This window comes from Xenopus laevis, chromosome 2S (genome assembly GCF_017654675.1).
Source record: "Xenopus laevis strain J_2021 chromosome 2S, Xenopus_laevis_v10.1, whole genome shotgun sequence".
Classification (NCBI taxonomy): Eukaryota; Metazoa; Chordata; class Amphibia; order Anura; family Pipidae; genus Xenopus; species Xenopus laevis.
In genome coordinates, this window is record NC_054374.1 from 110,371,571 (window position 1) to 110,388,184 (window position 16,614).

Sequence of the window (16,614 nt, forward strand, 5' to 3'; positions counted from 1 at the left end):
TTCTCTCAGCATCTCGTTCTCTTCATTCTCTCTTCATGCAGAAATTGGGTGTCAGATATTCATTGACAGTTAGACCTGTTATATCTTATAGGGGGGTTCCTTTTACCTAGTGGATGTATTAGCGCTCACTCTATTAAAATCACCAGACATCATGTCTCTCTACATGCAGGATTTGTGCCAAAGGCAGTTATTTTGTTAGATTTTGTTTGTACTGGAATCCGTTATTTGAGTGAGCTCTAATTCATCTGCTAAGAAAGGAAGTCTCCCCTATAAGGTATATTGGATCTAACTGTCAAATGTATATCTGACACCCAACTGCTGCAATAAGACAGAATGAAGAGAACCATTTATATATTTAATTGAAAGTATTTAGAAAGTTTCATATTTCAGTATGATGAAGCATACATTGAATTTTCATTTTTGCAATAGTTCCCCTTTAAGGATTTAAGAAAGTAACTTATTTGTCTGTAGATGGCATCACAAACAATTTATTTGATACCTTTCTCAGTGCCATAGCATCACTTATACCAATCTGTTCCATCAGCTACTGTATCATTTTGTTTACTATTAAGTGAAAACATCCCTAAATTCGGTTTATTTCCGCACAGAGTTTCCTCAGATTCAAATACAAATTTTGTTCTTACACTTCAGTTTTTTCTTACGAAACCAAATCTTGTCCTTTATGTAAAACTTTAAAGGAGAACTAATCCCTATAAATGAATGGGGCTAAAAATGTTATATTTTATAAACTGAACTTATTGCACCAACCTAAAGTTTTAAGCTTCTCAATAGCAATGATTCAGGACTTAAAACTTGTCCCAGGGGGTCACCATCTTGAACAGTGTCTGCGACACACACATGCTCAGTGGAGTTTGAGCAGCTGTTGAGATGCTAAGCTTAAGAAAAAAAATTCTCCCTTACTGATTGCCCACTGGTTAAACACGGGTAAAACTCCTGCTGTGCCTGTGAACTCTGAAGCTGTAGAAAATCAGCTGTGCTCTGATTGAAGCTATTCCTTTGAAGCTTCTCCAATCAGCACACACTTCTCATAACAGACTATAAAATAGACCAATCAGCACAAAGAAGAGGACGGCCCTATGAAGGCCGAAGGACCGGCAGAAGTGAAGGCAAATAGATAAGAAAGATCTGTAATCTTTGTGCAGTCTTCTGATCAGCTCTGAATATTTCGGAATATTTGCAGTAGCTTTCATCCCCCCCAGGACAGGTACTGTATAGGTTTTGAGGAATGAGGTCTGGTCAACTTAAATCAAACTGCTTCACTAGCTGTCTGAAATTAAACTCCTAATAGCAATGGTATCTCAGTAACCCTTGTCTCAATCCTAAATTAACCCTTTCCCTGATACAGGATCTTTTGCTTGAGGGCGTGCTTGCACATGTAGTTTTTCCTTATTTTCTTTGTTCTGTTGATTTTTTGTGTTTGTTCAGGGAAGCCCATATGATACTGTATGACTGGGAAACATATTTCACTAAAAGGGTTAATGGGGTTGAAGGGGAAAAAAACAGGTGAAAACAGGGCATAAGAGAAACAAGCGGAGTGGGAAGAAAAAGTAGGCTATAAGCAATCAAAGTGAAGAAATATACATAAGAAAAAGAAGAGAGAGTAGAGTGACAGAAATGGAGGAATAACAGAATTCTAAATCTAAGAGGCTCATAAGGGAACTGAACTGAACTGAAGGGAGAGAGGTCAAAAGACAACAAAAAAGGAAAGAAATGTATGTGGATATTTTATTGAAAAAAAAAATTATTTTGTGTTTTAGTGTAGTGATCATTTATGTGTGTGAGGCTACTTTATGTAAAATTAGAATTTTTAGTATGTGTTTTGCATTTACCCTTTCTTTTTTTGGGGCCATTATACATGTAACTAGTAATTAATTGCATACCCACTGTTATCATTTTATACAATGTGCCTATGGAGTCAGTGCCCACTTCTTTTCATGTTAAACAAAGTGCAGTTGTGAGTGTATTTACACCCTTAATATTTTGTTGTGGAAAAGCATTTCTATCTACACTTCTGCATGGGGAAATCAGAAAGAGCCACAGGAGGTGGGGTTGTTAAGTTTTATCAGCTACATCTTATATTAGCTTTAAAGGAACAGAAACACCAAAAAATGTAAGGGGCCCATTTACTTAGCTCGAGTGAAGGAGTAGAAGAAAAAATACTTTGAATTTTGAATAGGCTACTTCGACTATGACTTCGACTTCGAATCGAGCGATTCAAACTAAAAATCGTTCGACTATTCGACCATTCCATAGTCAAAGTACTGTCTCTTTAAAAAAATACTTTGACTCCCTACTTCGCCACCTAAAACCTACCGAGACCAATGTTAGCCTATGGGGAAGGTCCCCATAGGCTTCCTAACAATTTTCTGATCGAAGGAATATCCTTCGATCGATGGATTAAAATCGTTCGATTCGAAGGATTTAATTGTTCGATCGAACGATTATTCCTTTGATCGTAGGAATAGCGCTAAATCCTTCGACTTCGATATTCGAAGTCGAAGGATTTACATTCGGCAGTCGAATATCGAGGGTTAATTAACCCTCGATATTCGACCCTATGTAAATCTGCCCCTAAGGGGTATATTTATCAAAGAGTGAAGTTAATAGTGAAGTTCCGCCACTAGAGTGAAATTCCGCCACTCTCCATTCATTTTTATGGGATTTTTATAGGCGTATTTATCAAAGGGTGAACTTTCACCCATTGATAAATACGCCTTTCAAAATCCCATAGAAATGAATTGAGAGCTGCGGAATTTCACTCTAGTGGCGGAACTTCACTATTAACTTCACTCTTTGATAAATATACCCCTAAGTGTTTTAAAGTAATGAAAATATCATGTAGTGTTGCCCTGCACTGGTAAAACTGCTGTGTTTGCTTCAGAAACACTACTATAGTTCATATAAACAAGCTGCTGTGGAGCAATGGTGGAAATTGAAAAACGGCTATATGGCACAGGTTAACTAATGGATAACAGATAACTCCATTAGACAGACAGAGCTTATCTGCTATCTGCTGTGTAACTTGAGTTTTTTCTCCTTTGAATGGCTGCCCCCATTGATACACAGCAGCTTATTTATATAAACAATAGTAGTGTTTCTGAAGCAAACACAGCAGCTTTAGCAGTGCAGGGCAACACTGCATTATATTTTTATTACTTTAAAACACTTATTTTTTGACGTTACTGTTCCGTTAAAGGGGTGCTTCACCTTTAAGTTAACTTTTAGTATGTTATAGAATGTCCTTTTCCTAGCAACTTTGCATTTGGTCTTCATTATAATTTTTTAATAGTTTTTGAATTAATTGCCTTCCTCTTCCTACTCTTTCTAGCTTTGAAATGGGGCCACTGACCCCAGCACCTAATAACGATTGCTCTGTGAAGTTCAAATTTTATTGCAATTGTTACTTATTATTATATATCTTTATATTCAGACCTTCTACTACTCATATTCCCATCTCTTGTTTAAGCCACTGCCTGATTGCTGCAAATAAGACTTTAGCAACCAGATTGCTGCTGAAATACCAAATTGGGGAGCTGCTGAGCAAAACTCTAAATAACTGAAAAACCATGCAAAATAAATAATGAAGACCAATTGCATATGATCTTAAGAATATAAATGTCTACATGATACTAAATATTAATTTTAAGATGAACAACCATTTTAAGTCATCCCATGAATGGCCAACTTTAGCCTTCCCAAAGAAAAAAATCACCCTCCGCCTATGCAGAAGCCCAAAACATAATGTACAACATTTCCAGCCTACTTATTTAGTTAAACTTAATGATTCTCTGCTATTTCAGGGATATGTAAATATTTTGAGTGCTCTCTTGTACAGACATCCCTGCAAATACACAATGTTCCTATTTGACAAAGAGGAAAAATGATTGTGTTACATCTGACCGCATTAGTCTTCTTTGTGAAATCCATAAAGAGCAGTATGTTATAGCATTTCATATGTAAGAGTTTAAAACAAGGACAATTATGATAGTGGCCATATGTATTTCTAAAATATTCTAAAGGAAACAGTGGGAGCAGATCATTTGCATATGAAATGACATCCATTAAGTGCAGTTTGTTACAGCATTTCATATGTAAAAATTGAAAACAAAGATAATGATGATAGTAGCCATTTGTATTTGTAAAATATTGTACAGAAAACAGTGGGAGAAACGGATTTGCATATCTTCCTGCTGCCTAATGAGTGCACCCTCTGCAGGCTTCAGACAGATCTTTCATGAAAGCAATTGTACTTCCAGAGAGAAAATGAGGGGGAAATATATTTTCTTTTCTTTATATGTATTGTTATTTTAACTTGTTAGATACTTTATTCTTTAAAACAGTTGCAAGCACATAAAATATATGCACCATGTCCCCAGTTTGTCAATATACAGACAGCAGATCCATTCCTGCAGAGTCCCTTAGAGACCTTACTTGATAGACTTGCATGCCGTCATATAATAATCCAGTAAAAACCCTTGAATGTCTAAACAGATGTAAAACATATCAAAACAGGAAAAGCTCGGTTTCAACACAATACTATAGGAAATTTCCATTTTGAAAATATTAATTATGTAATCAATAACTTGTGCTTAAAAGTAGGAAATACAAATTGTGGTGCATTTTAATAGCAAAAAAATGCATTCTTCCTGAAATGCCTAACCTTTGAACTTTTACTGATGCAGGATGAAAAGTGTCACTAGTGATGAATCACATCCATTCAATCTAAGCTCAACCAAAATAGATGTACGTATTGATTTATACTAAGTTCTTTAATGATGATGAGATTCTTGAATGTATTCTAAAATTAGCAGATATAGCAGTACAATGAGAAATGTACTTTAAATCTATGAATGCTTAATAGACCAGTAATAATTTATTGTTGCATTGCAAACAACCAAATTAGTCTATTCAATATTATATTTAGCTGTATTCTCACGTAGTATTACCTATTGAAATTATATATAATTATAGGTTGCTCTTCTATAAAGGCATTTCACCTAATTACTATGAGTTGTGTGCATATAGTCATATTACCACAATCTAAAATTCCCTTCCATAATTTTTCACACAAGACACAGGCAATTTATGGAGGCTAACTGATACCAAAGCATGCTAAATTGCGCATGTCTAATATTAGTAAAACTCTTCATTGCACAATTTGTTTTTATTTTTAGTAACATTTATAAAGCCATGATACTAACCCAAAAGGAGATTTTTTGCTGCATTATTTATGATCAAGGTATCAACTAATTGAAGCAAATTGTAACAGTTCAGAATGCTCCTGTATCACTGAGCTGCCAGACTGAAACACTAGAGACAGGAACATTAAAATTAAATATTGGAAAACTATAAAAAAAAAAAAAAAAATATTTCTGGTAAACTATCTGAAAACAACTGAACTTAAAAAAGTGTTTAAACAATAAAAAGTATGTTTAGGATTTATATATGTTTAATATCTCACTCTGGGGCAGATTTACTCGAGGGCGAAGTGGCTAACGCTAGTGATATCGCTAGGGATATCGCCAATTTACTAACTGGTGCAGGCGTCATTTCGCTAGTAAAAGAGACAGACGCTAGCGGTCATTTGCACTGTATTGGCAGGCGACTTTTCGATCTGGCGAATGAATGTTACTCCGCATATTCGCTAAAATGCGGATTTTACTGAACATTACCTCTTTCGCCAGACTTACCTTTGCCAGCTCAGACCAGGCGAAGTGCAATGGAGTGCATAGATCTTCCTCAATCTTCTGTCACTTGCATCATATTTTCTGAGTGGAAAAACTCAAAACTTTAAGTTCAAAAAACGCTGGCGTCTTTTCGTTTTTTCAGGGTGTTAGGCTGCAAAAGTCCTAGAAAAATATTTTTGTGTAACCGGTTTCCTCCAAACATTTTCTAACATATGGAGCATTATTTTACAGTGGGCTCATGTGTAGGGCATTATTACAACTCTATTGAGATTCGACCCTTGATAAATCTGCCCCTAATTGTGCTCAGCACATTTGTAAGGCCTGATGTATTCGTTTGACACAAAAATAATAAAAAAGGAAAAAATAAGGTTTTTTTACATACAGTACACACTTGCTCAAACTAAGAATTGTGCAACCTTTCTTCCGCTGGCATGTTGGGTGGTTAAATACTTTACATTTTTTAATACTTTACATTTTTATCTTCCCAGGCTGTGGTATTTGTAAAAATTTGAATAAATATTTATATGTACACCATTGAACTTAATTTGTCGCTGTTCTACAGAAAGCTAATCTCCTGTAGCTGAAAAATGGAACAAAATAGTTGCAAACTGCTTATACAGTAGAAGTAAAATAAAATAATTTTCAGCAGTGTTCTATTTGCTACTTTTTTTTTACCATAGGTTGTAAAAAAAACACTTAATGTTCTTTCCTCTTAGATAAATCAGTAACGTAGGGTCCAAACTTCAAAACTGTCAAAAGGTGATACTGAAACTAGGGGCCAATTCATTAACTTCAAGTGAAGGAATAGAAGAAAAAAAACTTAGAATTTCGAAGTGTTTTTTTGGCTACTTCGACCATCGAATGGGCTACTTCAACCTTCGACTACGACTTCGAATCGAAGGATTCAAACTAAAAATCGTTCGACTATTCGACCATTCAATAGTCGAAGTACTGTCTCTTTAAGAAAAAACTTCGACCCCCTAGTTCGCCACCTAAAAGCTACCGAACCCAATGTTAACCTATGGGGAAGGTCCCCATAGGCTTGGCTACGTTTTTATGGTCGAAAGATAATCCTTCGATCGTTGGATTAAAATCCTTCGAATCGTTCGATTCGAAGGATTTAATCAAATCGAACGATTAATCGAACGATTATTCCTTCGATCGTTCGATCGCAGTATTTGCGCAAAATCCTTCGACTTCGAATTTCAAAGTCGAAGGATTTTCCTTCCCAGTCCAATATCGATTGTTAATTAACCCCTTGATATTCGACCCTTGATGAATTTGCCCCTCAATGTTAACTATAGCTCACATTGATAATTTTTCGCTGATAGTTCTGCTTTTGTAAGCAATCGTCACTTGAAGTTTCTAAACCTGACTGTGCCTTCTCAGCCTGTCAGTTAGAGTTTTTTATGTTAACATACTCCTGCTGCACAAATATGGCAGCCCCCTCATAGAGGAACAGGGTAGTAAGAAAGGTAATGTAAAAGCATCAGGCAAACACTTTTATGCCAAAATTATAAATAGCACTCAAAGGCAATGTTATAATAGATAATAAAAAAGGTTATTTTCTGATGTCAGTATCTCTTTAAGAAAAGCTCAGAACATATGCTGAGAAGGGGTACAGCTGTTCAAATTGTAATAGTTTAGCTAGCTGTCATTCAAAGTCATTATTTGCAGTGTAATATTTTAAAGTGATATTTTGTGATGGCGAACTTCTCTTTTAACTACATATTATATATTGATTTAAATACATTTATAGTATATTGCTGATGGTTGTCTTTTTAAAATCCATAAACAAATAAATGTTTCCAGCGCTAGGACTATGTATAATAGATAATCCGACTTGGCTGGGCAGACTAATTGACATGTCTCTGAGGAAGTGTGCAAACACGAAACGCGTTAGACCTCAGACGCTGTTACTTGTAAATTAAATATGGAAATAAAGATTGCTTTTTTATACCTTTAATCGTGGAGTAATCATAAGTAAGCAAGTAAGATTTCCTGAGAAAATCCCGATGTGGGCTCCTGTAGCATTTGGTGTGAGACGATTTTAAGTGTTCCTTCATTTTACACTGTTTTGTTTTTTGTATGTAAAAGAGTATGTTAAATTTAAGTTTGACTGTATTCACTGCATTTGCTTCACTACATTTTCATGGATTTTACACCTTTTTTCTGGTTCCCTGAAAAATTTAAAATTGGGGTTCTACTTTATTTGTAAGGATTGTGGATTGGTGGAAGGTTTCCTGAAGAACCCCACCACCTAAAGCTGACGGTACACACATCTATACATTGATTTGGTCTGGCTGACTTTGTTTCATGTTGGCCCTTATTGGCAGGTAGTTTTTCACAGAAAATCCTATAACGCCATTAGATTGCAGTGGCTGTCTCGTTAGAAAATCCAATCGTTTGATTCCTCTCATTGGAATGAAGGAAGGGGGGATGTGTTGTTAACAAACCTGGAACTGACCAGAGCTTTACCTTCCCCTTCTTCACTTTACCTTAGCTTTACCTTCCCCTCTCTTCTTATCCAGAGCTTCAGTGTTCACTGTATGAACAATGTATGTGTAGCTAACTTAAATTGGAGCCTCACTTGGCAGTGTATACTAGCTAAAGAGATTGGGAATCCAAGCATATTTACAAGACTGGTTAAAAAAACCTGCTTAGAACAATTTACTGTTTACATGCCTTATGAAGAGCTGCGTTTAAGACCCAGCAACTTGACTGATTCTATTTAAACCAAAGAAATATAGAAGTTAATTGCGCACAAGACAACCCTCTACTTCTGACTCCTATGACTGTTAAATACTATTGACTTTCTTTTTTCACATGTTCATTTATTGCAGATGAAATCCACTTTTACAAGCCTTGTATTTGCTGAAAGCACCATAGTCTTTTTTTATTCGCAATAAAAGCAGTTTGCAATGTCTGTATATATCTCGTTGTTAAATATTAGTTTAACTGTTGCATTTGCACTTAAAAAAAGGTTTTACCTTCATTTTGCTTCTACTCTTTTTTTTTTTACATACTTCAATCATAAATCAGACACAAGATGGCGTATAAACATTATTTTGCATATGAATCGGATTCTGCAAGTCTAGAACAAGAAAAAAGTATGTGATTTCCAAATCATACTTATTTGCCGAAACAGATGAATGCAGAAACTTTTGAATTTATTTCTGTAAAGAATTACATGTCATTATTATTAGAAATGTTAGTATACATTAGAAGTTTGGGTGTAGCCAGTTAAAATTCTTCATAGCACAAATAAGCAATCTGCTGTTTTAGGCTGCTAATAAGGTGTACTGCTTACAATAAATGAAAAATTATATTTGTGTGATTTGATTTATCTGAACTGGACGTATACACATATACACTTATGTAGTTCAGTGTACCAATGCAACATTCATTTCATCCTTGCCTTTTTATTCTTTATTCTTCAAACCGTTGTAGAAAATTTGCTTCCATTTATATGTTATATTTCAACAGAATTTATTGCTTTAGACTTAATGGCATTTTTTATAGAAGGCATGGGTGCAAGCTATGTGGGGCAGTGATGGTTCTTTGTCTATGTTAAGCATGTCACTTACCATTATAAGTTCAGGTCAGAATAACGCAGTAACTAAAGCGTAAAAAACAAGAAAAACAGTAGGGATGTGCTGCACTTGGTTTATGTTTGGTGTAGTAAAAGCACTTGACAAAGCTATGTTAAGGTGGCCATACACGGAGAGATCCGCTCATTTGGAGATGTTTGTTTGATCCGTCAGAGGGCCCCATACACGGGTCAATAAGCTGCCGACTCGGTCTGTCGGCAGCTTTTATCGGCCCGTGTATGGCCACCTTTAGAGACCTCATGGCTGATTATAAATGCTAAATCTTAAGCCTGCAATACATGTATCAATAAGTGCAATATTAAAGGAGAACTAAAGCTTAACTAAAGAAGTAGGTTAGAAATGTTTATGTTTTGGGATTCTGTACCCTCCCAAGACAACCACAGCCTTTTAGCAGAGAATATCTGTATCTCCAAAGATACCCTCAGTAGCTCTCCATCTTTTTTTCTGCTGATTCACTGCACATGTTCTGCAGTCAGTTACTGAGATTAGGGACCAACTCAAAATACACAGTACACATATACACATAAAATAGAAATGTCACAATATAAGGCTGATTAGTAATTAATACAGATAATTAGTACATGGCAGCACAGAAACCAGTGCAACTTGCATCAGAATTAAAATATTCAGCCCTGTAGCATCAGCTTATATTACAGACAAACCTCAATTTCTGCTTCATAATTTACAATGACCCCTAAGCTTAGCTTCTCGACAGTTGCTCAGAGCACACTGAGCATGTGAGTGTCACAGACACTTTCCAAGATGGTGACCCCCTGTGACAAGTTTGAAGTCCTGAATCATTGCTGCTTTTGAGAAGATGACATTTTAGGCTGGTGCAATAAGTTCAGTAGATACAATATGGCATATTTTACCCATGTTCATTTTTAAGGTTTAGTTTTCCTTTGAGAGATCATAGAGACACAGGTCTTTATATCAGTTCACACTTATTGTTTGTTCAAGTCAGAGAGAGTACTTTGTAAATACCTAGTAACAGTAACAAAGTATATGTGTTTATTAAAACACAAGAGGCCAACCTATTGCTCTATGTAAAACGTGCATGAAAAAAAATCTCCCATTTACAGTAACTTTGTATTTTCTCTAATTCACTAACTTGCAGATTCTCGTGAACGTTACTTCTTGCGCCAGACTTTACTTTGCCACCTCAGACCAGGCGAAGTGCAATAGAGTAGATAGGGATGGTCCAAAAAAACGCTCCTTCCCCCCCTACATTTGATAACATATGGTACCTAAACTATACTGTGGGCACGTGTAGGACATTAGAATACATTTATTAAGGTTCCCTGGCCTTGTGTAGTGCAATGTGTTTTCTGCTGCATATACGGCCATTGTACTTTAATTGCACGCCGTATGCTGATAGTAACATCGGTAGCACAACTTTGCAAATGATCGGTAACTTGTGCACAACTTCGGATTTTCGTGAATTTGCGCAGCCCTGGCGAATCTATACCTGGCAAAGTGTGGCTAAGTCAGAGCTGGTGCAACTCCGGAGGTAAGTAAATTTGCCCCTAAGAGTTTAACTTGCTTTTATATTATTTAATCCCAAATGCATAACCATACATTTATTAACACTGAATATCATCTGCCACTTAGCCATCCAGATTGACAGTTTGTCCAAATTTCCCTGTAAAGATGACATATTCTGGATGGAATTAATTAGATTTAATGGACTAGACCCTTGAAGGTTTTGTATTTCATATACAGTATATAATTTCTTATGCTCTCTGCCATATTTGATATCTGTCTCTACCTCTATTTTCCATTATTATGTCCATATCCTCATCTAACCCATCTTCAACACAAATTCATACTTTTTCCTTCTTTGCCCTCTCCAATCTTTACATGCAAGGAAAGGGTGTAGGAAACTCTTGGTAGGTATAATTATAAATGTCATGCTTTGGTTCCTTATGACATTCCGTTGGGACTGAAAATAAAGTAGACAATACATTTGTGCACTAATAAGTTCCATGGGTGGAGCCATGCCTGAGCAGCTTGACATCAGTCTATGTATGTAGGCATTATGCATGGTAAGTTTATAAAACTTGCCCAATTCAGCTTTAGCTACAGTATTTGTTTATATTGAGATAGTATTTTCATTTCTATACAAATTTTTTGCTCCATTTTACAGAGACAGCGTGATGTATAGGCTGTCTTTATAATAGTTCCACTTCAGTATATCAATGATAAATGCCTTCAACCTGCAGCATGGCCTAATATCAATAGCAAGCTGTTTCAACTATTTGCAGAACAAGTTTGTTTTTCATAAATGGAGCAATGACAAATACATTTGTGTTCAATCATTTAGAATATGTAGTGAAGCATTTCACAGGGTGTTTGCTAATGCTAAGAACAGAGGTCCCACTTAAGATCGAATAGGTACAAGTGCTGCTGTTCTGAGGGGTGTTAATTACAGGGATCTAGATCCGCCATGTGTGCAGAGATGTTACTTGTGAGAACCTTGTGAATGACACATATAAGAGGTGTCCTCAACACAGCAGGCATCCAAGACAGCAATGGCTGCACCTTACTTGCCTTGCCAGAGCTATAGCTGGAATGTTGTGGTCTATCTGTGTAACTCTATGCTTTCATATTTGATACTTTGCTAAATTGCTTCATTATTTTTTCATATTTTCAATCATCCATGACCATAGAATTGTTTTGCTTAGTACCAAAATGGACATGACTGGGCAAATTCATATTTCCCTACTGTAATTTACTTGGCACAATGATGTCCACTTACTTCAAGTTACAAGACAAATAAACATTGTCTATAAACCATTGCCCATTATCACTGTGAATATCCTTGTGATAGAAACAAAATTGCGGTAGTTGGCTTTATTTACATTAGTGTAGCAGTCAGTTTTAGTAATATTTCTGTGAGCTTTTGGTGCTAATTTAAGTTAACTGCATACTCTGCTATAAACTAGTGGCACCAAAGTTTTTTGGTGCCACATTGGCAATGGCCACACTAATTAATATATAAAAATGCAAGCTCTGGATAACAATAACATGCATTTTAACAGACAAATAACCAGTCCTCTTGTATCCATTTACCCTTCAAGTTGCCTGAATGTCAGGACAGTTTTAACCCTATCTCCCAGGCATAGCCCCATTACTCCCAAACATGCTGCCGACATGCCAGAAATCCTTTAATTTCTGGCAAGCTCCCATCACAGCCCACAAACTAGGATGGTAAAAAAATTAAAACTATTTGCAGTTCAATTTGATGAGTAAAAACAATCACTTTGTTTAGGGGTAAATTGGTAATTGGATTATGAGAGATTTTTTATCCAATTCATCCTAGACCTCTATGTCTTAACTACTAATCAAGCCTTAAACATTTGTATTGCCCAGTTTCTAGCTTTAAAAGGGAATTGGTGACACCCCTTATACTTAATAACCAAGGATTAGGTAATCCTCTTGATTCATCTTGTTCTTTGGCACCTTATTTAAATGGATTCTACTTCCTAGCACAATATGGCATGCCCTCCATTCTTAAATCACATGCTAGATTGCATCCATTCCAGTGTGCTGAATGTTATGGACAGGAGATCAAGCATTGCACCTTTTGGCAGAATGCCTCGAGCATGCAAGATTTATGTTATTGGAAACAAATAGGCAAATACCCGAAACTGTATTTGTATTATAAATGAATGGGTGCTGGCTAATGAGAGATGAATTGTCTGGGCAGAAGATTTCTCAAGAATGGGATCTATACTATTGACATTAACTGGTTAGCAGTGGAGGAGAGAATCTACTTAAGATTGAAGTTCATATGTGGAAGGAAGAATCTTGACTAGAGACATTTTGTGTATAAATAGAGTATAAGTAATCATTCTCTATGAATTGCAAATATACATAAAATAGCATACATTTATATATGTACTGCATTTACACCGTGTTCATCAGCAATATTTACTGAAGTGATACAGTTATAAATAAATAAGAATATATTACTTTTGTAACAATGTATAATTTTAGATGTCAAGTGAACACAAGGTGACATTCTCTGTAGTCTTAGCCTCATTTTTTTATTCCTATTGCCCCATTTTCATATTTTAATAGATAAATATATAATATATTGTGTCCATTTAAAAAAAAAAAAAAAAAAGTAGCATATCTGACATACTACCAGTGTTTTTGACAGGGATTGTAAAATATGTAAAAGACTATAATATTTATAATACACAAGATCACTGAAGTTCTTAGTGATGTCCTCGTCATGTCACATGACTCACTGAAGCTTATGTATTATAATAAATATATACAATATGAGGATATTAGAAGTTACCTCAGAGTTTCATGATCTTTATATTATCATTAAACTCCTTAGTGATTTAGCCTTATATTTTACAATAAGGGGTACACTATTCACTATATAATGTAAAGTTGTAGAAAAAACAAAGGGAAATGTATTTTTAATGCTAGACACAGTTTCCCATTTTGCCATTCCACTTCCTTTCACCTTTCTCCCTAGAAAATGTTACATTCCCACTAAACACGCTGAATATATAAGAAAACATGAAGATCAACACAATCCTGAATGACAATCAGAAACATATGTATAACAAACACTTGACAACCAGTTGATAGTCCTATAGCCTTATAAGGTTTGCCTTTACCCACCTTACTGTACGTTGTCTCTTTCCCCTCATTTTAAGACTATAGCTTATGCTTCCCTTCTGCTCATGTCTGGCTTTTTATTTTTTTTATTAGCAATGCTCAAATCAACAAATTGTCTACCTGTGCTGAGCCTAATCCACCCTTTCCCAACCTACATCTGTAATTTATCCAGTACATATCCTAATGATTTTCATGCAGTTACTTGTCAAGTAATTGAATACATATTTCCTAACTTTTCATGCTTATGTTGCTCCCCAACATTTTATATTAAAAAAAAGGTTGGGGACCACTACTCTAGTTAATGTCTGAATATCTGAATTCACCCATACAAACAACCTGACCTAGTTGTGATGCCTTCATTTGTAAAGATAGCTCAACTTCATTCCTATCGCTCATACTGTGCAGTTTGTAGCAAACATGATTAATAATTTTCTTAGTACCCTTACATCCAATTGAAATCTCTCAGGGCTTCTGCACACCTTTCAGTGCTAACCTTGGTAATTTCTTTTGTGTAAATTCTAGCTTTACATAAATACAAACTCATCTGCCTTTATGAGTCTCCTATAAAGGGTGTAACCATCTAAACTCACAGCCTAGTCATACTGTATGTTTCATCCCACCAGGTCTCACTAATACCGATTATATCATAATTTTCTGTACATGCAATTAATGCTACTTGAATTCCTGAAAGATGTTATATGTCTGTTGGGGTGCACACATTTATGCACCTGTCTAATTTTGTTATGATGTATATTGCATATTTTCACTGCTGAAATACAATTGTTTCCATAAGGCATATTATATTTTAAAAGGAATTTGCTACTTTGAAAGCTCAGCCAATGATAAACAAAACTCCAGAGAATTAAGAGGGGTTCCCAAACTTTTTCATATGACTGTATTTTCACATTCTGAACATGAGACTCAATATGTGCACCTTGTTGCAACATTAGACAAAAAGATTGTATATGGTTTTTACCTGATGAGAGACTGTTACGTTACAGTGTAATAACACTCAGTTGTAATGCAAATGGTAACACTAATTATCTCAACCATTAGTGGATGCTCCAAAGAAAATACAGGTATGGGATCCGTTATTCCGGTAACCAGAAAGCTCCGAATTACAGAATGACCACCTCCCATTGACTCCATTTTATCCGCGTAATCCAAATTTGTAAAACTTGTTTTAATTCAATTTCAGATTTTTAAAAAATGTTAGGGACTAGTCCCCTTTGGATCAGCTTGTGTGCCAGTAGCCTTTTTTCTATTTAATACTTTGGAGGAAGTTGGAACAATTGGTCAGCACTCACCCAAACCACAAGCTCGACAGACAGGTGCACGGCAAGGTTGTCCACTCCAACACTGAAGTACTGAAGTACTTTGGAGGAAGTGCCATTGTCACGGCCGGTACCCAATACCAGAACTAGAGCCAAGCACCGTGGTCAGAGCTCTCTTCACCAGTATGTGTGACCACTTTTGGGCTTCGGGAAGGCCCTCCGCCTACTTGGGTGCCACCTGAACTTATGAGTGGGCAAGGCTAGAGTTCTGGCAGGCAATGGGGCACGGCAGGTATCTAGAGTCTTTTGGGCCGAGGATCACGGTTACAGGCAAGGATGAGGCAGAGAGGATCGTCAGACAGGCTGGGTCGAGGCAGGCAGATAGCAAGGATCGTCAGGCAGGCAAGGGTCAAAACCGGGTATCAAGCAGAAGGGGTACAGGCAATAGAGTAGTCGGGTAACAGGCTCAGGTCAGGATTCAGATGGGAGCGTCGTCAGGAAACAGGCTGGGGTCAAAATTGGATAACAAGCAGAATAGACACGAACAAACAGCACCAGGCAAAAACCACAGGATAAATCCTATCACGGGCAACCAGCAGTACAAATGAATGGACTTAAATACATTTAAAATTCGCGCCATTGCGCGCTGACGTCATTACGCCAGCGCGCCTGCGCCTTTAAATAATGCGCGCCGCGCGCGCACTAGGACCCAGAAGCCGACCCGGAAGCCGACGGAGAAGGAGCGTGGCGGCCGTCCACGCCGCCGCGACCCAGGTATTTTTCTTACATTACCCCCCCCTCTAGGGGGGGCCACTGGACCCCCAGGCTTCCCAGGAAACTTAATGTGAAATTGCCTCCTGAGGCGTTCAGCCTTGATGTCATCAACTGAGACCCAGGAGTTTTCCTCAGGACCGAATCCCTTCCATCTAGTGAGGTACTGGAGTTTGTTACGTACCAAACGGGAATCAAGGAACTCCTGGATCTCAAATTCAGGCTGACCGTCAACTTGCACTGGAGGAGGAACAGAAACATGGCGGGTGTTAGAAGCAGGTTTTAGTAGCGAAACATGAAAGGAATCAGAAATTTTGAAATTAACAGGTAACTTAAGACGAACAGAAGAAGGGTTGATAATAGAAGTGATGGGATATGGACCAATGAAACGGGGACCCAATTTTAGGGAAGGAACTTTCAATTTAATGTTCTTGGTGGAGAGCCACACCAAGTATCCCACCTTATATTGGGGTGCCTCCCTGCGTTTCCTATCGGCAGCCCTCTTCTGAGAGGATGTAGCCGTCTTAAGAGAGTTGTGAACTTGTGACTAGACTTTTGAAAACTGTTCGACAGAGGAGTTGGCAGATGGAACAGAGGAACCAGACCCTG